The 25,023-nt window shown below is 41.4% G+C and overlaps 1 long non-coding RNA gene across 1 annotated transcript in view; it reads right to left on the bottom strand.

The window, feature by feature from the left end:
• LOC122996540 overlaps nucleotides 1-25,023 on the bottom strand; it is a 48,826-nt gene that overhangs the window by 21,539 nt on the left and 2,264 nt on the right. Inside the window, exons 2-3 of the long non-coding RNA XR_006407023.1 lie at nucleotides 7,186-7,288; nucleotides 1,350-1,491 (exon numbers count right to left, since the gene is read on the bottom strand). This is a non-coding gene — a long non-coding RNA (uncharacterized LOC122996540). The remainder of the gene's footprint in view (nucleotides 1-1,349; nucleotides 1,492-7,185; nucleotides 7,289-25,023) is intronic.

Below are 25,023 nucleotides of genomic sequence, written 5' to 3'. Positions count from 1 at the left end.
TTACTGGAGTATTATGGCCCTGGAGTCTCAACCTGAGCCACTGCCTGATGGTGGATAGATAAATCTGGCTTGGACTTGTCCAGTGCATATTAAAATTAAACAATAATTCCTTTTTATTGGCTATACAGTGGCATCTTTGACCTGAAAGCAATGCATACTAATAGTTATGAGCAGCAATGATAGCAGTTAGTCACTAAGAACATTCTGTGAATTGAAATCAAAGGTACAACTGTCCCTGTTTCTTTTATGGTAAGTATGATTTTGCTTTGCTAAAAGCACACATAGATGCCTTTATCAGTCTTTGATTTAGCAGACATGACAAAATAATCAGAGGTAACTTTTAGCCTTCTAAAAGTAAGTTATTTTTATCCTGCTAGTATCACAGCTGACGGCGACATTGGTTGGTCGTATAAAACTTGAAAACTAATTACTAGATTTCCAGTAAATGTGCCTTTTTACTATTATGGTGATATTCAGTCCATTGGGAAAGAAAAGTATTTATAAGGGATGACTGAATATCATTGTAAATGATTCTGAGAAAAGACTAAAGATAAAACTTCAGCATGTTTTCATGAATGAGGGCTCTGTTTATATTCTGTAAATATCTCCACTGCTACACCGCTATAATTAACTTCAAACTGTTCTTAATATACTACTTGATACATGCTGAAATGTTTAAATTCTGCTCTGGAGTTCAGTTGATATACGATATCTATCTGAACTGAAATAGTTGCTACATCTTCCCAGCTTTGCCTCAAAAGTGGAAAAAATATAAGTTAGATAAAATAAAAAATGCCTCACAAATTCAAAATGAATTTTGATACTCTTCCACTCTGAACTGACTTGATTTATCTCACTCTGTAAATGCTCTGGCCATGTGCAATCCATTTTTGAGACAGTACCTGGCAAATCAAATTAAGTGTGCCGTAGACACCTCACATACTTTCTCTTTATTTATTTCTTTATTTTTCAAAAAATCAACTTGTCTCTGATCTGAAGGTTTAAGCGCCGAAACGTGACTTTTTACAGCAGGTAGCATGGAGAGATTTGCTCTTTTCCTGTCAGATATATCTTTGCCCTGCGCTGCCCTGCAGATCGCTGCACACACTCCTTTGACTATTTATGGCAGCTGTTAACTCCCAGCTCTCTGGTAAAGAGCTTCAGCAGCAGGTGAACTCAAAGATGTAGCAGGGAACCATATCCCAGACCTAATACAACATTACAACACATAAACGTACAGGGATGAAAAATAGCATGGGCCAGTCTCACCAGGGTTAAAGATTAGCGTGTTTGTGTTTTGTGTGTGTGTGTGCGTGTGTGTGTGTGTTTTGGGGTTAGTAGTGTGATACCAGATTGATTCCAGACTGGTGTTTCTTCGGATTTTCGAAAGGGAATACGCCCTGCCCTCATTTGGCTGTAGCGCCGCTGTTGCATAGCCCCTATCCATTTAACTGATGGATGTCGCCCAGAGACTCACAAATACACTGCACCCTGCAACGTTTGGAGAGAAGACAAAAGAAGAGAAAAGAAGACAAAGGGAGAGATCTCAATTTAACACAACACAGTGTTGTTAAAATTGTACAGCCAGCCACCTCTATGCTGCTCTATTCTACTTTATTCTGTTCTATTCTATTCTGTGACACACAGCTTAGTGTCCATTTTCTCTTCCTCATTCCAACAGAAGGATCAATCCCTCAGGCCACAGACCGTTTCAAAACAACCTTTATTGTAGCACGCTGTTTCTTTTGATTACAGGAAGGTCTCATTTTACCCCGCCACTCCATGGCTGAGCATATCATATTACCTACTGTTCTGTGTGTGTGCGTATTTGTGTGTAAATATACATGTGTATGCACATATGTAAGCTTGCATACGTGCGTAACGTTTGTGCCTCAGACTGAGGTCTCGTCTTCCCCTAGTCAAGCTTCATGAGGAGTATGTTTAATTTTACCTCGTATTTTTGGTCATTATCTTGCGCTGTTAAAGGGTGTATCATGTTCGATGCATCTGTTTGTCTTATTTTAGACAAACATCTTCTGTTACTTTCCAAGGAATCTGTGCAAATAAGTAATCAGCCTTAAGTGAATTTGTCTCTCTTACCGCATGTTGGTTTCATTCTGAGCTGAGAAGTATCACTGGGGTTTAAAACATATGTCTGTATTTAAGTGTGCACTTCTTCTCAAATAAGCATCTGCATTAAAGGTTGCCATACATGCCAGTTGTCTAAAAATGTACCCAAAGAGACCATCAGTGGTCACAGAAAAAGCTGAAATACCTTTCATATCTGTGTCCAAATGCATGTCCCAACCACCATTGGAAAGACTTACTAAAAGGTTGAGAATTTAGTTGCGTAGTGTTTAATAAATTGAGTCTGACTGGCCAATAAAAACCTGCCGTATGTTTCGGAGGGGTCATCTGGGGGTCAAAGGCCCAGCCCCTGATCCAGACAGACAGCCTCGATTCCGTGTTTTCCACAAAACACAAACGGGTGAAATTCATACTTCAGCAATGTCAACTTCCCTCTGCAGCGCTGTCACTTACAGCACAGGCCTCGGAGAGTGCAGACAGAGCGAGAGAGAGAGAGAGGATATATCCTGTATCATTTCCTGTTCTGCCAAGCGATGTCTTTCTGACCTTGTTCATGATATGCCTCCATGCTTCTCAGTATCCTCCTCTCTGGCGCTTTTATACATGTTTCTGTCTCTCTGTCTGCCTGTCTTTCTCACTGATGCTCTTTTTATTGGTCTGCCTGTCTTTCCCTCTCTGTTCTACATGTTTCCCTCCATCTTCCTCTCCAACCATATACCCGTGGCCTGCAGCTGGCAGTAGAGGGGGCACAATGCGGGCCGAGGCGGGTATGTTTGCTCCCCCTTCTCTTCGGACGACACGCCAGATGCTGTCTCTCTCTCTCTCTACACCCATTTTTGACCACACGGTCAAGAGGGAGTGTTTTCTGTTGCTCTTGGACAGCGCTTTCAAAAAGCCTTTCCTTCACCCTGTCTGTCTGCGCTGCACGTCTGACGAAAACTCAACCCTTTTTTCCAACCAGAAGTGCTAGTTCTGGCATCGCAACCAGCCCTCTGCCCCCACCTTCACACACACACCACACCCCAACCCCCCTCACTGAAACACCAAATATTTCATTTTCGAAGCAGGGACGAGGAGGCGAGAGATGAGAGTGTATTTATGAAAACAAACTGGACGGGTGCTTTGACGAGTGCAGTTTAGATTGCGGGTATATACCAACAGGAAAGGTGAGAGGCAGGTAAATGTAAACGTTCATTACATTACCATCGACTGCTGGGCCTCTGATGTACGTTCCCTGGTTTCTTAAAAGCTCTCCTCTGACCAAAGTCTAGCTTCTTCTAATTCCGCACAGAGCTCTGGGAATTTATTCAATTACCTAAAATGATCACATAAGAAAAAGGGCTTTAGAATCTGCTGAGGTGCACAGAATAAGCTTTCAGAGCTATCTACAGAATCTCTTTAATTCACCAAAAGCGTGTGTGTTTTAAAATGTCAAAGTGCCTCGAAGCAGTTTTTTTGCTGAGTCCGTTAAAATTTCCCACATCCCTCTTTTTGTAAACAGGAAAATTATTTGAACCACTATGCACTGAGACATTTTCTCATGACTGCTGTTTATTACTGTAACATTTATTCTCTGTTGATTACAGAATAAAATACGTTGAAGGCAAACTCTTCATACATATTATTTTATCATTCAACAATAATAATTTAAATGTCATTCCAAGACACACCTGCCTATCATAACATGCCTAATAGCTGCTTCAGTGCTGTTGAACAGTGCAACTCCTCATCACACAAACACACACACAAAAAACAAGACAAAAAAAGGTTACTTTTCAGTTTACTTTCAGTTTTACTAATTGAAATGTTTCAAAGCCGTGTTCAGATGTATACTGCTCAATGTAATATACAGATATGTGTTTGCTTGTTTGTTTTAGGGCTCCAACAAATGATTAAATTCATAATGGATTAATCTGCCGATTTTTGATGAATTGATTATTTATTTGGTGAATAAAATGTCAGAAAATAGTGGGAGAATCCCAATTTTTCACAATCCCAATTTCTTAAAGCCCAGTGTGACATTTTAAAATCATTTCTAGTGTATGACTAACACTCCGACACCCATAAGACAATGGAAACAGCAAAATGCTCAGACTGGAGAAGCTGGAAATAGAGAATGTTTGGAAGTTTTGCTTGAAAACTGACTTAAACAATGAATTGATAACAAAACTAGTTTCCAAGAAATTTTCTGTATTGATTAATGAATCAATTAAACGACAAATTGTTTCACTGTTAGTTTGTTTACAGTCATGTGAGTGTTGTGAAATGTTCTTCCCACTTTAGGATTTCACAATGTTTCCATATTGTGTCACAATATGAGATCAGGGTTGACTAGTGAATGAGCATGTGTGTGACACATGCTCATTCATTTTCAATGGTAAAGAAGTGAAATAGTTTTGACAGTTTCATCACTGACAGTTTCATCACATGAGATTTTTCATAAATATAATTTTAACTTTCACTTTTTTAATGACATACCCTTTAAAGAATTCCCTGATTGTTGAAGAAAGGATTCAGCTGTGGGACAATACAGAGTATAAAACAGACATATTGTCTCTCCCCTGCTCACATATGTAGGGTGGAGATTTAAGGCTCAGTCTAAATTGAGGTTAAAGAGTATCTTTTCACCTTTACAAGACTTGGCCTGAACATGGAAACACCACCCAGACAGTTACACACGCACACATACACACACACAAACACAGAGCACTGTGTTAATGAGAGTGTACTCTCCGTCTGTTTCGCTCTCTTTTCCGCCCCATCAGGGAATATAAAGTTTAACAGGCGTTTTGCTATCAGTGACCCTGAGGAGGAAACACAGTCACCACTGAGAAAGACTACTAATTACCGCAAACTGTGGGTGTCTGTGCGGCTGTGTGTGTACAAAGCGTGCATAGACGCATGTGTTTGCTTGTAAGTGCACTTCTGTATGAGTGTGTGTGCATAGTAGAGAACATATCACCTATTGATGTAGACTTCCAACCACATTTTAAGGGGTAGAAGATGGTGTATCAACTGGGAAATGTATGTGTGTGTGTGTGTGTGTGTGTTTAAGAGAAGTTTTTGGTCGTTAGATGGGTTGGGGGTGCAGGCAAATTTATGTCAGCACTATAGTGAGCTCCAAGATTTATTGATGGTAAGGCAATACGGAGAGATCTGCTTCTTCAAAAACGCTCTGCGGCTCCCCGTGCTCCACGCACGCACGCACACACACACACACACACACCCGCACACACACACACACACACACACACACACACACACACACAAAACGTAATGCCCTCCACCTTCCACCTCCCACCTTCTATTATACAACATGTCTGTCTTTCACACCGAGCCCAACTGTAACTGTAGAGGCTGTACTGCTGCTGTGCTGACGAAAAGGACATATGGTCCCGAAAGAAACCATTAGAAGTACTGAGGGGGGTGGATTCTCTCTTTCTCCCTCACACACACACAAACACACACACACACACACACACACACACACACACACACACACACTTTCTTTGTACATGGCCCATAACCCCCCTTTAGCCGTCCCAATAAAATGACAGATTTCTTGAAATTTGTAGAGGGATTAGAGCAAAAATTGTCCTTTGGAGGGAAAGTGAATTTACCAGCTGAGACGGGACAATAATTTGTAAATGGGTCAAATGGGAGTATCAGGACAAGGAAGGAAATGCCCTGTAAATTTTTTGGAGCAATGTCTGTTTCTCTGCATCAAAACTCCATGAAAGTTTTTCATTTTAGCTTTGTTTAAAGTTTATTCGGTTATGTATGTGCAGAGCACAGAGGGATGTATTATTGTTGAGTTTTTGATTCCCATAAAAACCCTTTATTACATACACAAATGCTTTTAATTTGATAAGAATTAATTGCATTGCGTTTTCTATCTGACTCATGAAAACATGAGGGTTTCATCTGCAAGCTACTGTTTGTATACTAGACAATTTTCTGCAACAGTATGAACTTTATATCTGCCTCTTTACGTGTTTTGATATTTTCACACTAATCTCACCATGCATATATGTATAGAAAAGCAATATTTGTTTCTGTTTGCATGGACACATGCATATGTAGTAACTCCCAGTGTCTCTTCAGTTAAGATCAAGCAGAAAAAAAAACTTCAAAGTCTTGCTCCAGAATGCTCACTATTTTTATATGCAGGCCTGGGTTCTCTCTCAGCCGTTGTCGTTTCAAAAGAGCTGAAGGCTTATAAAAGCCATGTTAGGGTTATTATGTACATCCTATCTGCTTCAGCCTTCACTGACCCTCAAACTGTGTGTGTGTGTGTGGTCATTAAGTAGAGCTACAGTGGAATTCGTTTACTCTCAATAATTTCGCCGTTCGTTTTTTGTGAGCCTGAGAGGAGGAACGAACATCCTGACTTTATTGGCCATTAGAGAGCTCTAGACGTGTGTGTCTGTGTGTGTACGCAAGTGTGAGTGAGTGTGTGCATGAGTGTGTGTGTATGTCAGGAGAGCCAGTTTGTTTGGCTAAGTGAGGCAATTTTGGTCTTTAAGTATCTCATGTCACTTCCTCTCAAAAAGGGGCAAGTGATACAAGAACTCCATTCTTAGTAATACACACGCGCACATACTTATGGACGCATACACACACTATACACACATTACACGAACTCCAATTTGACTTGAATATTTGTTCTTTAATAATTTCAAACATTAGATTTGTATTTAAATATTTATTGTGCAAAGTAATCTAGATGTGAAAAATACAAAATATGGAAATACATGAAGTTTCAAAATGAAGTTTTGGTGCTTGAGAGTTTAATACTTTATGTATTAGCCTATAACTGTTTATTTTCCCTTACTGTTGACTCACTCACACTTGTTTTGCATGCATACCCGTATCTTTTATAGCCCAAATTAAACAAATCAAATCATGACTAATGGCTGATGTAACTGAAATCAAGGTATTAAATTCCCCAAAATAGACTCACTGACATGCTCAGAGAAAACAGAAGAACCTCAAACATGTACTTAAAGTACAACATGAGAGGAAGCGTACATAGTCGCTCTTCCACTCCTGCAAAGCAAAAGCAGCCTAATTCCTTTAAGTCAAGTAAGATGTTACCTGATTGGTTCTTCAGGGTGGTCCTCTGATTAACCTGACCGGCCAGAAACCCGACGACTTTGATCTGTGATTGTTGAGGTCACTCAATGAGGTCACTCAGCATCTGCAGTGAAACCGAGAAGGCCGGTGATGAAGTATTTGAAGAGCATCATTCTAAAATAAGACGTGACACCTAATTTCACCCAAAAAAAAAGGAGAAAAAAAAACACGATTGCTGGCATGCATGAGGGTAGAACTCATTATTGATTCATATTGAATTCATCAGTCTACGACAGTGCATGACTTAAAAAATCAGTGGTATCAGTGGTATGTTTGAAATATGAAGCAAAGCTATTAAATTGGATATAATGTTGGGCAATATAGCTAAAGCAGAAATTTCTGTTCTTGACATACAATGTATCATCATATGCAAAATCGCATAAAAAATTATCACTCCCTCACACTGTGTTATAACTGATGTTTAATGAGATGAATGTTAAGCATTACAATATACAAAAAAAACTCCAAACTGATGTATTATCAGGTTGTTACTTTTAAAATACAATTTTCTCAAAATAATTTGTTTAGACAACAGAATTTTGTTAATTGATAACATGACATGATCATATAGTCATGATATGATTCCACCAAAAGTTGAATTATGATAATTAGAGCTAAAACGATTAGATGGTTAATCAATAATTGATTCCTCATTTGAGTCATTTATCAAGCAAAAATGAGACTCTCCTGTTCCAGCTTCTGCAAAGTGACTTGCTGTTTTTCTCTGTTTTATAGCCTTGTAAATTTCATATTTTAGGGTTTTGGACTGTTAGTCAGACAAAAAAAGATATGTGAGAATGGGCTCTTGAACTTGTGTTGGGTCCCTTTTTGCTGACATAAACTAATACTCCTATAAAAAATAAAAATAAACCTTAGTTGCAGCCCTAATGATAATATATAATTATTTCCAAGCCTGGGGATATAGCTTTGATTTGGATATTTGTCTTTAAATCCATGTCACCCACCTCCCTCCCTCTTTCCCTCTTTTGTGTCTTTATCTGTCCTCTCTCTCTATCTCTTTCTACTTTCCTTTTTTCCTTCCCTGCTGTCTCTCTTTCTCTGTCCCTGCTCTAACATCTCTCCCCCATTGCTTCAGAGGAAGATGAACTCTGAACAGCTGTGGTGCTCCCTGCCTGCCGTGAGTTATGGCAGGCTGCTGTCCTCTTGGCTTTTATTGATAATATTACACTGGCTGATGTAAATATGACTCTGACTGCAACGACCCTGACTACCCTTGCCTGAGTGTACCTGTGTGTATTTGAGAGCAAATGACGAAGTCAGGGAAAGATTCACTGTGTATCTGTGTGTGTGTGTGTGTGTGTGTGTGTGTGCACCATATTCACTTCCTGACCCCAGGACACTCCTTCCCAAGGTAGAAGCACAATGTCAGGCTACATGCAGTTTGCAGGAAACAGCGAGCTGAGATCCAACATGATAAATAGCTCTGAGCCTTCAGTTGGCTAAAAGAAGATCCTGCCCTCGTGCTTTTATATATTTTTGTCTGTCTATGCTGGACTATGACTTCCTGCAGTGCTGTAAATAATATGTCTTTTCACGGGTTGGTGTCTCCATGCGGTGCACACACAGAAACATGGCTGGATTTTACTGCCACATCTGATTTTATGGGTGTCATCTCTTTTTACTTTCCTTCTCTTTGCCTGTATCAGGAACATCTCAAGCATTCATTATTATTACTGCATGGAAACAAAGAAAGTTAGAAAGAAATATAAAATGATGGTCAGCATAGTAAAAGACTGCTGTGAGAGATAAAACAACTGTAAGACTACACAATCACACACACACACACACACACACACACACACACACACACACACACACACACACATACACACATTTCATGCCACCAGCTGCATTGTAAGCACTGATCAGGTTTTTGGTGCCCTGACCTCAAGGTGTAAATTCTACATGAATGCCCTGTCTATTAACTTGACTGAACTCTGCTGCTCTCACTACTGAAGATACAACACACGCATCCACACCCACACACACCTCACCCTCCACATCCACACACACCAATACACACGGACATTCAGAAAAGTCCATGAAAAGCCCTGCAGCTGCTGTCCACCCACACACTCCAGCCATGTCATTCCTTCCCCTCACTCACACACACACACTCACACACCGTACCACATTCACTGCATTCTGCCATTCCTCTAACACAGACAGGCAGGAAGCAAATGTGTCATTTATTAGGGCCTGTTTCCAATCTATGCTGATGATGAATATCTCCAATCTCCCCCCATGCTGCTCCTGAATATTCTGAGACAAAGGCCTCTTATGAAATTATACTGTCATTAGAATGACTGGTCTGATTAGATACTGGGACTGGATTAGCCATCTGCTCGGCTCTTAGGCAGAGGAATGATATGATCAGAACCAATTACTGTGTATTCCTACATGCAAACACATTGAAGGGTTTAGTTTCAAAATATGATATGCTGTATTCATTTTGAGTGGCTAAAAAATGTCCTTGTGTGATGGAATTCTTTGAGACGTTACTGTTCAATAATCCATGCTGTGATGTTTTAATTTAAATTCAATTTACTTTTAAACTTTGTGTTGTCTTGGTTCCTGAAAAACTGCTGATTTAGAGGTGAATATACCATGCTAACAAAAGTATTTAGCCTGATGACAGATATTAACCAAATGAAAAACAGTATTTTTAAGTTCCATATTCAAGTAAATATTTATATTTTAGTTGCCTCTTAAAAGCTTCCCCACTTGTTTCCACACGTCGCACAGCATATGAGAATGGAGATCGTTATGGGCATTGTGCTGGTGTCAGGAGTTGCCACTGTGGAATGGACATGTGTAGCAATTTATCACTTGTCTCTCAGCACATGTGTGGGTGGCCCCGCAGCGGGTATTATTGCAATTTTGGAGCAATTGACAATAATCCCCTCTTTCTGCTTGTGTGAAAGCTCATCATCCCCCTGCATGCTGGCAGGCACGCCTTCACTATAGATGACCTCCAGAGCTGGTACAAAAAATTTGGATCTGTCGTAGCTCATGTTGTATATCATTATCAGCTCGTCTCAAACTTTTTCTTGGTGGTCTGGAGAGGCCTCTCAGTCTAAACCTCTAAAATTCTCAGTGAAACCAAGCACAAAGGAATTCTTGCCAATGCAGTGATGGCAATTCTTCGCAGGGCTGTTCCACTTATTTTATGACAGAGGAAATATTAGTGCATATGCTTTAATCATAACTCCCACGATACTGACTGATAGATTCAAAAGGTTCAGACTTACTCAGTAGAATCTGGCCATGGTGATCTCAAACCAAGCTTCACTTTAATGAAATGAATGGAAAACACTAAACTCACTTACATACCCCCAATTTATAACATTGTTTTAGTTTTTGGTAGAGACATGGTTCTTTTCTCACATTGCTTCATCTTATAAAACAGGTTTATGGAATAAATCATTATGGGTTGGTTCATGGTGGTAAAGCAAAAACTCTGAATGCAGTAGTCAGTTCTTCTTCTGTCCCTCACCTGTGGTCATCAATTGAAAGAACAAGATACTAATAAAAGGAGTTGAATTTTTTTTTTTTTTTTTTTTACCTGAGTGGCAGTTAGGCCAAATTTAAACCGGTGTGTTGAGCCGCTGCTCCTCCATAATGAGGACCAGATCCGATACCCAGGCAATGCTGGACAACTCTGTTTACAGAATGAATATTTTATTTACTACATTTTTTTGCCAAATACATTTGGAAACATGATTTCATTCAGTGACAATGAACACTGCTGTGCTGCGCATAAGTTGTACAGAGGGTGGATGGGGTAGCCTTCAAAGCACAGGACTTTAAAGAACAAGGTTTGTGTCCTATATGTTGTTTAGGCTACTAAAGCTTGGTTAAAGGTAGGAAAAGATTGTGGTCTTGGTTAGATATTGAAAAAGTCAACGAATTCTATCATGAAAAAGCTGACACTGAGTATTTTGTGGACATCTTCAATATAAACATTTCCTATATGTTGATAAAAAGCCTACTCCTGGCATCATTATGTGTCTTACAAAACATATTTGTTATCGCAAATTAGTTGTATATGAATCTTTAGGAGACATGGTTGTGCTGGAGGAACTACTGTCTCGTAATGACCTGAGAAACTCATGGAGGATCTCATGGAGATCCTCCATGAGTAGGTGGAGAAAGTTGTAACTGACAAGGCAAATTGGTCCTCTCTGATGATTCCCATTGTGATCAAAGTCTGATTTTAAGTGATAAGAACTTGTGACATACATCATCAGTGATGTTACCTGGGGTCTGGGTGTTCCGGGTCTTTCAACAATCAGACGCCCTCACCCAGGCGACCCAGCTAAGGTTCATCAAGCCCCGGCTTGTGTCAACGTAGCACTACCCCACACACAGCTCTTTTCTCCTGATACAAAGCCATCTTGACGCAACTTCTGCTGCCCCGATGGCCAACTTGACGGTCCCTCTCCTACTGGCCCCTGTGATGCCCAGCATGTTGTAGGCCCTGCAGAGCGACTGGCCTGCAAACCCTTTGCATCCCACCTCAATGTGCCTGCACCTCACTCGCCAGCTGTTGCTTCAATATTCTTCCATTAGCTCAGCATACTTTGGCCTATTCCTCTCATTGGCCTCCTCCATGTGGTCCTCCCAGGGAAGGGTGAGCTCCAAGAGAATGACCTGCTTGGAGGCTTCCAAGGTCAGCACCATGTCAGCAACAGTTTCTAGAAACGTCAGTTGCTTCCCCAGGTCCACTTTTAGCTCCCAGTCTTATGCCATTGCTAACAGGCCAGGGGAGGTGGTCCTGGCAGTCGATGTTAGCTTTTCCCCAGCCCTGACGAAAGTGATGGTCTTCTTCACTGGGCAGAGGCGCTTGCAGTGGCTAATCCCACTGCAGAATATGTCCACTATGGCCTTCAGGACTTGGTCATGTTGCCAGTGGTAGCGCCCCTCACCCAAGACTTTCGAACAACAGCTGAGGATGTGCTTCAGGGTACCTCTCTTCAGACACAGAGGGCAAGCTGGTGAATACACCTTCCCCCAGCAAAACAAGTTTGATGGGCCTGGTAGAATGTCATAGACCGCCTGTATTAAGAATTTTATTCAATGGAGCTCGGCTTTCCAAAGCTTGGCCCATAAGACTGTGTGCTATACCGCTTCCTCCCATCTTGTCCAGGCTCTGCAGGCTCCAGCCATCCTGCTGGCTTGCTCCTCCTCAACTGATGCTTACACCTCATCTTGGATCAACAACCTTTTGTCCTTCCCCTGCACCTTGTTGTAGGTGCAAGGGAAGGTGTTATGCTGCTACCCAGGCCAGCCCTTCCACGAGACACAGCACCCTGTGCCTTAGCTGTGACTCAGCGACATCCACAGCCTGTGCTGCCCTCCTCTTCTGTCCTGTCCTGACCTCGATACCAGCCTCCGAGAGTTTTAGGTCACAGGATTCTCGGTATTGCAGCACCTCCCTAGTATGGGTCACCATGAATTCTTCATTCAGGCTGCTGATGAGGAGGTTCATCTTGTTGTTCTGCCCAGGCTTGGAAGTAGACTCAGCCACTTCCATAGGAACTTGTTGACCCTCCTCTCAGAGCCCTTGACCGTGGAGATTGGGACATCATAGACCACAAGGGTCCAGAGAATCCGTGGAAGAATGCCATGTTGGTATATCCATGCCTTAAACTTGCCAGGTAGGCCTGACTTGTCCACTGCAGCTAGCCAGGCTTCCAGCTCGTGGTTGGTCACTCAGATGGATGCTGTGTCTCTCAGGCTGCAGTCAAACACTTTGGCCAAACACCTTCACTGGTTTCTCAATGATGGATTGTATCTGGGTGCTGCCAAGTGTGAAGTGGAACTTGTTAATGGCCTTTCCTTTCCTTAGCACCAGGGATCTGGACTTCACCAGATTGAAGCTTGTGCCACTCTGACGTTATAAACTCAGCTGAGACTCTCAGACTGAAGCTGTTGTAGTAGTCTAAAATGAGGTCCCTGATCTTGCCTGGGATACCAGATGGTTCTGAACTGATCAATGTTTTTCAACTCTTCCTCCTTTGGAATCCACACCCCTTCGGCATACCTCCACCTACCTTGCTCCTCCTCCAGATCACCCTAAGAATCCTCCAGAGCGTGTGAAGTAACCTTGGGCAGTTGTTGTATACCTTGTAAGGTGCCCCAATAGGTTCTGGGGCTGAGCTTGCTATTGTCCTCTTGACCATCTCCTGGATCTCCTTCCAGCCAGGCTCCTACCCATTGAAGTCCAGAGTTGGTGCAGGTGAATTAATCAAGGACTTACAGTGGCCCAGATCTTGCTCCCTGGATTCATCCCTGAAGGTGTCTCTGGCGGTCAATCTCAGCTTTGAAGCAGGTCAGCTGGCTACTATGTTTCTGCCCTAGCAACTGTTTTGTAAACCCAAATGAGCTCAGTAGAAAGGCAGTTCACTTCTTGGCCCTCTCCCTCCTCCTCCTATGCCACTTGGCCCTCCTCAAGGTCGTGAGCTTCTTGCAGAAGAAGCTGCACAGCTCTGTGAGATGTCCCCTCTCCTCCTCTCTTGCCTCCTTGTGCCTCGAGCTCTTCAGCTCCTGCCTGAGCTGGTGTTCATGGTGTAGGGGTGCTTCTCTACTCTCTTCTCCTCCATATCGAATCTTTCAGCTGCTAGGCTGTCGATGATGGTGGTCATTGTCCTGGAGGCATTGATCAGCTTCACCCTTGGCCATTGCTTCCAAGATGGAATCAGCCTCTTCATCAAACTGGAGCCAATCCTTCTCTTTCTGAGCTTGGGGCAACTTGACTCGAAAATGTTCTGTTGCTCTGCTTGGATCTGGGGCTTGTGTCCCCTGCGTCTCAGGGCTGTGACACTTGCACTGTCTACATCCATTTCATCTTGGCCTGGTGGATCTTCAGGCCAAGTGGTTTTGCCGCAAATGCGTTCCGTACTTCTCATTGTATTTCAGTTGCCATGTGTTGGTGTCCTTTGGTCCATCCAGATGGATGGTATCTCTCCGTAAGTTGATCTGTAGCTTGTTGTAGGTTCTTCCGCTCAGAAGATGCAGGTCAGGCTGCTAACCCTCATTGCCCCGTTGCCGTCTCTCCAGCCTGTCTGCTGTCTCTCCAACCTGTTACCACTCTGTTCATGGTCGACAACCAACCTGTTCCTGGTAGTCACTGATTGTTCCAGACAAAAGTTTGTGACATACATCATCTTGTGATGCACCTGGACACATCATCAGTGATGTTACCTGGGGTCTGAATGTTTTGGGTCTTTCAACAATCAGACACCCTCACCCAGGTGACCCAGCCGGGGTTGATTAAGCCCTGGCTTGTGTCCAGGTAGAACTACCTACCCACGGCTCTCCTCTCCTGATCTACAGCCACCTTGATGCAACTTATGCTGCCTTGGTAGCAAACTTGATGGCCCTTCACCTAATGGTCCCTGTGAAGCCTAGTATGTTGTAGGCCCTGCAGAGGGACTGGTCTGCGAGCCTTCTGCATCCCACCTCAATGGGCTTGCACCTCGCTCACCACCCATTCTTCCATTAGCTTAGTGTACTTTTCCCTTTTCCTCTCATTGGCCTCCTCAATGTGGTCCCCCCAGGGAAGGGTGAGCTCCAAGACAATTACCTGCTTGGAGTTTTTCAAGGTCAGCACCATGTCTGGCCTTGGTGTTGTTGTGGCAACAGTTTCTGGGAACTTCAGTAGCTTACCCAGGTCCACTTTCAGCTCTCGGTCTTGTGCCATTGCTAGGAGGCCAGTAGAGGTGGTCCTGGCAGCTGATGTTAGCTTCTCCCCAGCCCTAACAAAAGCGATGGTCCATCCATATATGGAAGACCATATATGGATGAATGGATGAAACAATTACAGTCAAATCATGGGCTTGATAGTGCCATATACATTTATAAAAGAACATGAACATAGTATTATAATGTTAGATTGAGGGTTCTCCCAAAATTGCAAAATAATCACAGGCTATAAGAACTTTAGTGACCAGTGGCTAAAGGATCTAAAGAAGTTGAAGAAGGTAAAAAAAAAAAGTTAACAAAGGTCCTACAGTACTTTAATGTAAATAAGTTCTGGTTCAGTAAGTTTAATGTGCATATCAGACAATATTTTTGCAAACTTGCGAATTTACCTTGAGATCATCATTTGCTGTAGATAGAAAGTTTTACATTATGATCTATACTCATAGCTCTCATGGCATAGAGGAAAGTTTAAAAGGGAATGGGCTAAATCACTGGCATAAACACCAACACTATATGGAGGAACTAAACTTTAGTAAAGTGTAATGATGCATGAGGCAGTTCCTCACCCTAAGCCCCATCTCTTCTTCTCTCAAATAGCTGTGGTTGCCATATGCTCAGATTGACTATAATTGTTAGTTTCCTGGACAAACTGTTCAGGGGTTTGCAGGCGTTTAATATACCCTGCAGGCAGAATTAAAAAGCGATCATGAAATCCAATTCTTCCATATAAAAACAAATGAGCGATACGCTGTGCCATACTTCTATTTACAAAGAAAACACTTGCCTTCATCTTCACAATATCTCATATTATGCCCAATAGTGAGTAGAATACAGCAAAAAGTTGGATGGATGGTTTGCTTTATTGAGAGAGAAGTCATTTAGGCGATGAAAGTAGACACATTATTAATGGGATTTCTTGGAGGCTTCAGAGTGTAAATGGGGCTTACAGAGAATGAATAACTAATACACTGAATGTGTAAAAACTGTGAAAAGATAAAAGTGCTGTACTGTAAAGACAAGGCAGCAGCGCCAACAAGCATGGATCTTTCTGCAGTGGCCTGTGCTCTGATGACAGCATTAATCAGTCCCCACACAAAATTACTTGCATTCTTTGGATCAACTGCCTGAGAGAACTTGTCTTTTCATGTGCATGTTTTTTGTTTGTTTGTGTAGCAACGCGGCACAAGGGATGGCAATGTCAGTCTGTCAGTCAACCCACTACTTTGGTCCAAATGGTCTGTCATGCAAGGCACTGGCCTGACCATCAGGAGCAAATTGTGGTTCAGTGTCTTGTGCAAGGATGCTTCGACATGCGGACAGGAGGAGCCAGGGATCAAACCACCAATACAATTAGTGGACAACCCGCTCTACCTCATGAGCCACAGCCCTCCCCAAAGTTAAGTGTTGATGTAAGGTGCTTTGAGCTATGTTGTGTGTCCAGACTGAAATATCTCAACAACCACTAAATTAATTCCCATTAAAGTTTGTACAGACATTCATAGTCCCAGAGGATTAATCCTACTGACTTTGATGATTCCCTGACTTTTCATCTAGCACGCTAGCATGTCAGCATGCTAGCACACTAAACTAATATGATGAACATGGTAAACATTAAACTTGCCAAACATCAACATGGTATCATTGTCATTGTTAGAATGTTACCACGCTAGCGTTAGGATTTAGCTCAAAGCACTACTGTACAGGCTAGCATGGCTGTAGACTTGAAGTCTTGTATCTTGATAGTATCAAATAACCTGTCAAAACTGCATTTAATCCATATGACACCAAATTATAAATTACTGATGGTATCTTGTAGGTAGGATACTGGGTAAGGTGAATCTTCAATTTAGGTAATTTATGATAATGCAAAGCAAATTAAATACTTGTCAAAATTCAAGCTCTCAATGCCAATTACAGTCATTTATATGATGTTAAAAATGGTTTAATATCATGATAACATCACTGTGACAAAGCATATTCATAGAAATTCATTTTGCAATGTACAACCCGCCACACACATACTGAGCCTCATTACAGGAAGGAAAACTCTTCAAACCGACGTTTCAGGACACAGTAAAACAAAGCACCACTCACATTATCAAAAACTCATTTTTAGTCAATCATCTTCTTGCCATAAAAACACTATGTAGTATGATGTATAATAAGACCTTTCTCTCCAGTACAGTATCACTACAACTGCTGACTCTATCATGGAACTATTTACTGCCCATATGGCCGGTGACACGGGGTCAAGCCTGTGTTTCAAGTGAAACCACAAAGTGTTGTAAAAACCCTGCATACAGGAATGGATACAAATTCAAGCATTAGCACATTGCTAATTACTGCGGGTCGCTTTTAATAAATTCTTTCCTGACATACGAGTTCCAGCACTGTAAAAAAGGAAGAATGTTGCATGAGGGAAACACATTAAGCAATGCTGCAGACTTTGCTGTATAGAAAAGGCTTGGACTGTATGTAAAGTGATACTATACTGTAAGATATACAAGATTCACACAGGATACTGAAGTCCCCTGGTGTAAGGGGGAGTACTGCTTAATTTAAGAATTCACACATTTTCTTTTATAAAAACTTAGATGACACAAAACAAGTATGAAATAAATCTGTTACTTCATAGTATGTGGGAGTTTGTTTTTTAAATTCAAAGAGATCTTTACAAACTAAAAAAAAAATCAAGTTGTTATAGTACAGTCCATTAAAAAATAAACAAAACGGGAAACTTTTTTTTCCGATTTTTTTCCCTTCTTATTCATCTTATTTCATTCAGTCTTTGTGGAGCTGTAAATTGACCAGCTGAAGATGGCTTTGGTACACCCGAGCCATGTTTTCTGAGAGGAAATAACTCAACACGCTGACATAAAACCTGAGCTCCAACTATATGCTTTGTGTGTGTAATTTCACATGTTGTTTTTTTGTATCTCTTTACTTCCTTCAATGTTTTAGTAAACCCCGTTTCCAAAATAAGATCTGCTCCTTGCTCTGGGCTTATTTACACTGAAATAACATTGTGGTATCATAGTCTAGTCCTCTTTTTGGTTATTTAAGGGGTGGGGCAAACTCTTCCCTCATGTTTCTGGCCAAAAGAGGCATTTATTTGCTATTTCAAATGTTACATGATCAGAAGCAATTGGTTATCATGATCCAATTACATGTCCCAGCCTTCTGTCCACTTTGATGCAGTGCAAGCAGAGGTTTATCTGATCCTACATATTGGTCCCATGGTGGTTTCTTAGTTGCTTGCCATATCAAAATACTCCAAAGGAGCAGGTTAAGCTCTAGCTAGAGGTTTAAAATTCATTTTCAATATGCAGCAATACAAACTGCATCAACTGCACATGAAAATATCTATGAACTGTATGAGTTTGCAGAATGTATTCATCGGATTAAATGACTAACCAGTTTAAGGAAAAAAGTGTTTTTTTTAATTTACACAGAAAAAGCATACAGTTTGTAGGCCTATGCAAAAGAAAATGCATGCATGGAGAGGCTACACATTTTGCCCTGTGTACCATTTCCAAATTGTAGACATTAATAATACATAATTCCACACTGGAGTGTGTTTGCAGTCATTTAAAACAAGCCCACAGCGTTGACATAAATCAGTGTATGTGTGAAGCTCGTATACCTGCATGTCTGCACACTGCGGGTTTGACGAGAGACAGGTCTGAGGGGATTTCACCATAAAGGTTAGGAACCGTGAAATATCTGAGAAGTGCTGGAACCGCTCTCCTCTCCAAATTATGGCCAAATGCAAGCTATACGGTCTTAGTGGCTGAAGGGAAACGCCTTGGCAGAGCATAAAGGGCTCAGTGTGCGGTTGAAATGACCGTGCGACTCCTGAAAATAAACAGGAATCAAATGGAGTGATTGATCGAATAAATTAACCTCAACAGCAAGCGGCACACTCTCTCTCTCTCTCTCTCGCTTTCCCACTCACTTACTTTCTCACACACACACACAGCTACTCATCAGCTCCAATGAACAGCCTTGCAGAAAAACAGACACTTGTTGCTGTTTGCTCCAGCGCTCAGGCCAGCTGCAATTTGGGTGTAAGTTTGTTCCACAGCAGTGTGGTGGTGGTGGTGGTGGTGGTGGGTGGGCAGCGGGGTGCTGCAGTGTGTAGAATTTAGTGGCATCTAGCGGAACGGACTTGGCAGAAATGGAATATAATATTCATAACTATGTTTTAATTTGTGTATAATCACCTTAAAATGAGAACCAATGTGTTTTTGTTACCTTAGAATGAGCCCTTTATATCTACATAAGGAGCGGGTCCTCTTCCACGGAGGCTGCCATGTTGCACCACCATGTTTCTACAGTAGCCCAGAATGGACAAACCATACACTGGCTCTAGAGAGAGCCTTTCGCGTTTTTCATGAGTTTCGCAGCCATTGTACGTTCTCCTGCACACTTGGAAGGGGTTGCAATCTGCAACCTAGATGCCACTACATACTACACACTGCACCTTTATGGCTTTTTTGCCAGTGGGTAATAGATAACTGCATGAGTGCACAGACTGTGCTTTTAGTTTGTCCACGTCACTCCAGAAAATGTTTGGGTTGCCATTGAATGTGATGTGAAAGGTAAATGCACAAAAACTGATTTTAGCTTTTTTAAGGTTTTTATATGCTGAAAACAGTTTATCTGCTAGTTTCAGAGATATACATAATTTTACCAATATTTCTGTCCAATGTATCTTGATTATCTCTCATCAGATATTGTCCGGGTATTTCATTAAGTGGGGATAGATAGATCTTGTGATTACTATTTGATTCAAATGATTAATGTGTCACAGTTTTTCTCTTGTTGGGTTATTTTGTCCAAAAGAACAAAAATTTAATGAATACTAGTTTCAGGCGAGAGTTTAGCAGTGTGTATTTAGCTTTTATTTGTTTATCTAGCATTTATAAGCAGTATATAAACACGGGCTGCAACTAACAATTATTTTCATTATTGATTAGTCTGTTGATTACTTTCTCAGTTAATTGATTAGTTGTTTGGTCTATAAAATATAGAAAATGGTGAAACATCACTGTTTCCCAAAGGCCAAGATGCAACCTAAAATGTCTTGTTTTGTCCCTCACAATAGTCCACAACACAATATAGATAATAGATAGATAAGATATTCAGTTTACTGTCATAGAGAACTAAAGAAACCAGAAAATATTCACATTTTAGAAGCTGGAATTAGAGAATTTGGACATTTTTTTCTTGAAAAATGACTCCAAATAATTAATCGATCATCAAAATAGTTGGCGATTAATTTAATAGTTGACAACTAATCAATCAACTAATCGTTGCAGCTCTCCTATAAACAGTTATTCAATTATTCATAACACACTATAATGTAGTTGTACAGTGATATATATTACTGCAAATTTTGTTTGCCATACCAACAAATTCATAAATAATGGAAAATGAGAAAAATCTGAACATTTAGTGAATTTAGAAGATTCAGCAATAAATTAACAAGTTAAAACTTGATAATACATTTAGAAGACCACTTTCAAATTAACAGAGGCTGATACCACATACTGTGGGTAGGCTGCTTGTCGAAAAAGTGTTTCAAGAGAAAACATGTCTGCTCTGTGACGATGATCAACTGAAGGTGATGCTCAACTCACCTTTTAACTGCCTGTTAAATTGCTGCGTTTTTGAGCCTGAAATGTAAACCATCCAATCTGATGAACCTGCCGACCGGTCAGAGCCTTCTGGAAATGAAGACAAGACCCCCACCCCCCACTCACCCACAGACACACACACACACACACACACACACACACACACACACACACACATACATCTCTGCCCCGCCCCTCCATCTCCATCCCTCCCTGCTGCTGGCCTGTGAGGTTTAGTGAAATCTCCTCCTTGCTGTATAGGATAGCCCTGGCCTCTGGGGTAACAAGATAGATGTAAACAACCAATTATTGGATAGGCCCTCATTCATATCCCCTTAACCAGTATAGACACAGAGGTTCTGGCTTTAATAATTTCCCCCTCTCTGCACAACATTTGGATGTCTGTCCAAAAGAATGTTACTCATCAACCCCTTGTTGCGCTTGTCTCAGGTCGGTGCATGTAGCAGTCTTACAGGATAAAAGCCACGTCCCAATCACACATAGGCTTTGCAACACACACAGCAAAACACACATCTTGCAATAATCAGCTCAATTAGTGGAGGTCGCGGTGGAGAGCCGCCGAGGTGAGCGGTGGGAGGTTGTGAAAATAGGGGGTTGGCTATTAGGGGAAACGCGATCTCCATTCATCAGCGGCCGTAATAATTACCGTTTCAGAGCCAGAGCCCTCTGATCAAACTGATCCGTGGAAACAAGTGGTTTACAAACACTGTCAAGGGCCAGACACGGGACCCTGATTTACCCTGTCACTGCTGGTGAACACGCCCAGCGGTTCTGAGCATGAACGACCCAATACAATGAAGAAGCTGTGTATTTGTGTTCACATTTTAATTGTTTGCTCTACTCTTGTATTTACTCCTACTACTTATATATATCATCTCTGCTGCAGTAACAACCAACTTCACCGATCATTAATCTTTCTAATCTACGGTATGACAAGCTTATTGAGGGGCAAAAAAAGCTGAGTGAGCAGGTGTTGATTGAAACCGTTTTTTTACGTCAAAGATATCAAAACAACTCTTATTTGACACGATTTTATCATACAGAACTCATCTGCGTTTATTTTATGGTTGTCAGTGATAACAAATAGGACTGGATACCTGTAATAAGGCTTAGTGAGGTGATAAGTGCCTGTTATCCAAACATACATGCTCACACAGTGCATCATCTCATTAAAAATATGAGACACATCAGTCTGCAGGGAGAAAACAGACTCAGTTGCCAACTATTAAAGCTGCAGTGAAGAACTTTGATCAGGGAAAAAAATAAAGTAAATAAATAAAATATAGCAAAATGTCTATATATTTGTTTCCCCAAAAACCGCTTGTGACAAGTATTTTCAGTGTGCAAAATCATTCATACAGCTTAACAGACTTTAGATCGCATATCTGAGCGGCCTTTGATATGAAACGCAAAAATGAGACGATACATAACCTCTGGAAAATACTGTGGCCACTCTGAGTGTAAATGCAGCACCTCTTTCACCAGTGGGAGAGCCTCATGTGTGTTTTGGGCTCAATTACGAGGCATTTGGATGTTTGTGTTAGATGGATGGAGATGATAAGTTTTATCTGAAATCAGTTTAGAATGTCACATCTGTCAAACTGTGTTTGCAGGGGCTCATATTTTCACTCATCAGTCTCTGCTCTCTGCACTCGAGCTCACTCCAATTTTCGTGAGCTGTCTGAATCAAAGTCAACAAATTATCTAACATTCAGAGAGTGATTTAATTATATATCTTAAATGTATGTTATTATTATTTTGTCATTATTATTATTTCTTTTTATTTTTTTATTCTTTTTGGGTACTCATTCATTCATAGTGCATTCATGGGATTTTCTCGTATATGAGCTGCATGTATAGGCTATGTTTAAGGTTAAATCGCTTCCTTGTTTTTCTCACTATCCATTTCAGGCGAGCCCCGGTCCCCTGACGATTACCATCAGTCAGCCTAATGCCGTAATACTCTTTGAGAACTGCGCTTCAGGCGAAACCCAAGTCAATTTATTAAACAGAGGGAGAACACAGCATGGAAACAGGGATCAGGCTCTTCTTACAGGACTACTTATCTCTGGTGATAGACTAACTTCATAATTACACTAATAATTCCTTTTACAGTTTTTGCGGATTGCTTATACACTGAAAGTGAATGTGAAGACATGCCTTAAAAAAAGGCACGAAAAGAACAAATTTTCTGCTTTGCACTTCGTTTGCAATTCTGCAACACACTTCTTGCAAAACACTACACACTGTTTCTTATATTAGACACTTTGTTCAAGAATGAAATGTCATGCAATCATTGAGAAAACACTTCTATTCAAAATGCAAAACATAGCTGAAATTGGCAACACCCAAACACAAACATGAAAACACTTATATGCTAATTGAAGACAATTCAGTCTGAGCCTTAGCACTACAAATAGACCTCAGGTAAACTCCCCTCTTTTGTGAGAACTTTGCAAACAGTGAGAGGAAGAGGTAGAGGAAGAGAGAGAAGAGTAGGAGGAAGGTGAGGGCAAGAACAAAGAAGAGAGACATATTTCCGACGACATTAGGGCCACTTTGGTGGACCACATCATTAATCATGGTCTCACGATGAAGGAGGCTGGGCAGAGAGTCAAGCCCAACCTGAGATGCTACATGGTAGCGTCCATTTGAGAGGAACAGTGTTAGAATCAAAGACCTTCTCTATAACTATGTATATCGTAATATAGTAATGGTAGTAGATTGTGTCCTGTTGACACTGCATAGATACATTGAGACAAAGCAGTATGTGACCCAGGCAGGTGCCCCCACTCTGGGGTGGGGGTTGTCTGTGGGGGCACCTGCCTTGCCTGTAGTTACTAGTTTTGACTGAATGTGTCTCACCCAACCCACTCCCCACCCCTCCATATTCATGGTACAGTGTATGCATTTTCTGTTACAGAGCAAACGGTCCTGGACTTTGATGCAGCTGTACAGCCTCACGAGTTCATTTTCATTGATGAAGCTGGATTCAATCTAGCTAAAACCAGGTGTCAGGGCCAAAATATTATAGGACAAAGAGCCGTTGTGAATGTCCCTGGGCAGCGCAAGGGAAATATCACCTTGTGTGCCACCATTAGTCTGCAAGGAGTTCTCCATCACCATGCCACGCTAGGTCCCTACAATACTGCACAAATAATCACATATCTGAATGCACTACGTAATGCAGTTGTACAGGACGGACCAGAGCAGCCCAGGTTTGTTGTCATCTGGGATAATGTTAGTTTCCACCGGGCTGCTCTGGTCCGGGACTGGTTCACCAACCACAATAACTTCACAGTTGTATACTTGCCCCCTTACTCCTCATTTCTCAATCTGACTGAGTAATACTTTTCGGCTTGGCGTTGGAAAGTGTATGACCGCCAACCACTTGCCCGCCTGCCTCTTCTGCAAGCAATGGATGAGGCATGCGGAGACATTGAGGTGGGATCAGTCCAGGGTTGGATACGGCACATAAGGCAATATTTTCCCCATTGCCTAGCCAGTGATGACATTGCATGTGATGTAGATGAGGTGATGTGGCCAGACCAAGCCGGTAATTCCGGGTCTGAAAAGTCAAGCCAATGCGGAAGTGACTTAAACTTACATTCTACACCTACACCTATTGGAAGTCTATCACAAAATGACCCTACTTCTACTTGATTTATTACCTCAGTAAACACTTTCACACAGTCTTCACAGTCTTCTTCAATACAGCATGGTGTTCATTTTGTAAATTATGGTCCTGTTTAGAGTAAAATAGACGATAAATCGGGGTATGCATTAGCGTGAGGCTACATTGTGGTTGACGAGTTGCTACCATTGCAACAACGTTAGTTAGGTAATGTAACCATGGCATAATCTCAGATTCACAGAATATAGACGTAGCCATAGCTATTTCAGTTTGTTTTCAGTTCATGAAAGTTAATTGTAACATTTTGGCCGCCTAAAAAGTGTTTGGTTGTACTAAAAGACCCTCTAAGGAATCAGATGTTCAGATTTTGCAGTAAAATTTTGTTTTCATGTTTTTCGCTAGCCAAAATTAGCATTACCACTAGCATTATCACAGTTAACCATAGACTGTAAATGCACTATACTAACCATACTAGGAGCTAGTAGCTAGTTAGGGTCAGCTGCACCCTCTCATTCAAATATGGTCTATGCTCTTCACTTCTGGCTCCAAAAATTCAAGATGGCGACAGTCAAAATGCCAAACTCAAACGGGAGTCTACTGTTCTCTTTATACATCCATGGAGTCCATAAACCAATGGATGATGTCACGGTGGCTATGTCCATTATTTTTTTTACAATCGTTGGGCCAGACTCTAACAGGAGGCGGGATCCATAAACCACCCACCCCTTCCCATACATAATCATTTAGAATACTATTTTTTGCTTACCATTGCACAGT

The sequence above is a fragment of the Thunnus albacares genome, chromosome 14 (assembly GCF_914725855.1).
Source record: "Thunnus albacares chromosome 14, fThuAlb1.1, whole genome shotgun sequence".
In the NCBI taxonomy this organism is placed as follows: Eukaryota; Metazoa; Chordata; class Actinopteri; order Scombriformes; family Scombridae; genus Thunnus; species Thunnus albacares.
The sequence above is the reverse complement of the archived record's forward strand: the minus strand, read 5'-3'. Positions and strand labels throughout refer to the sequence as shown.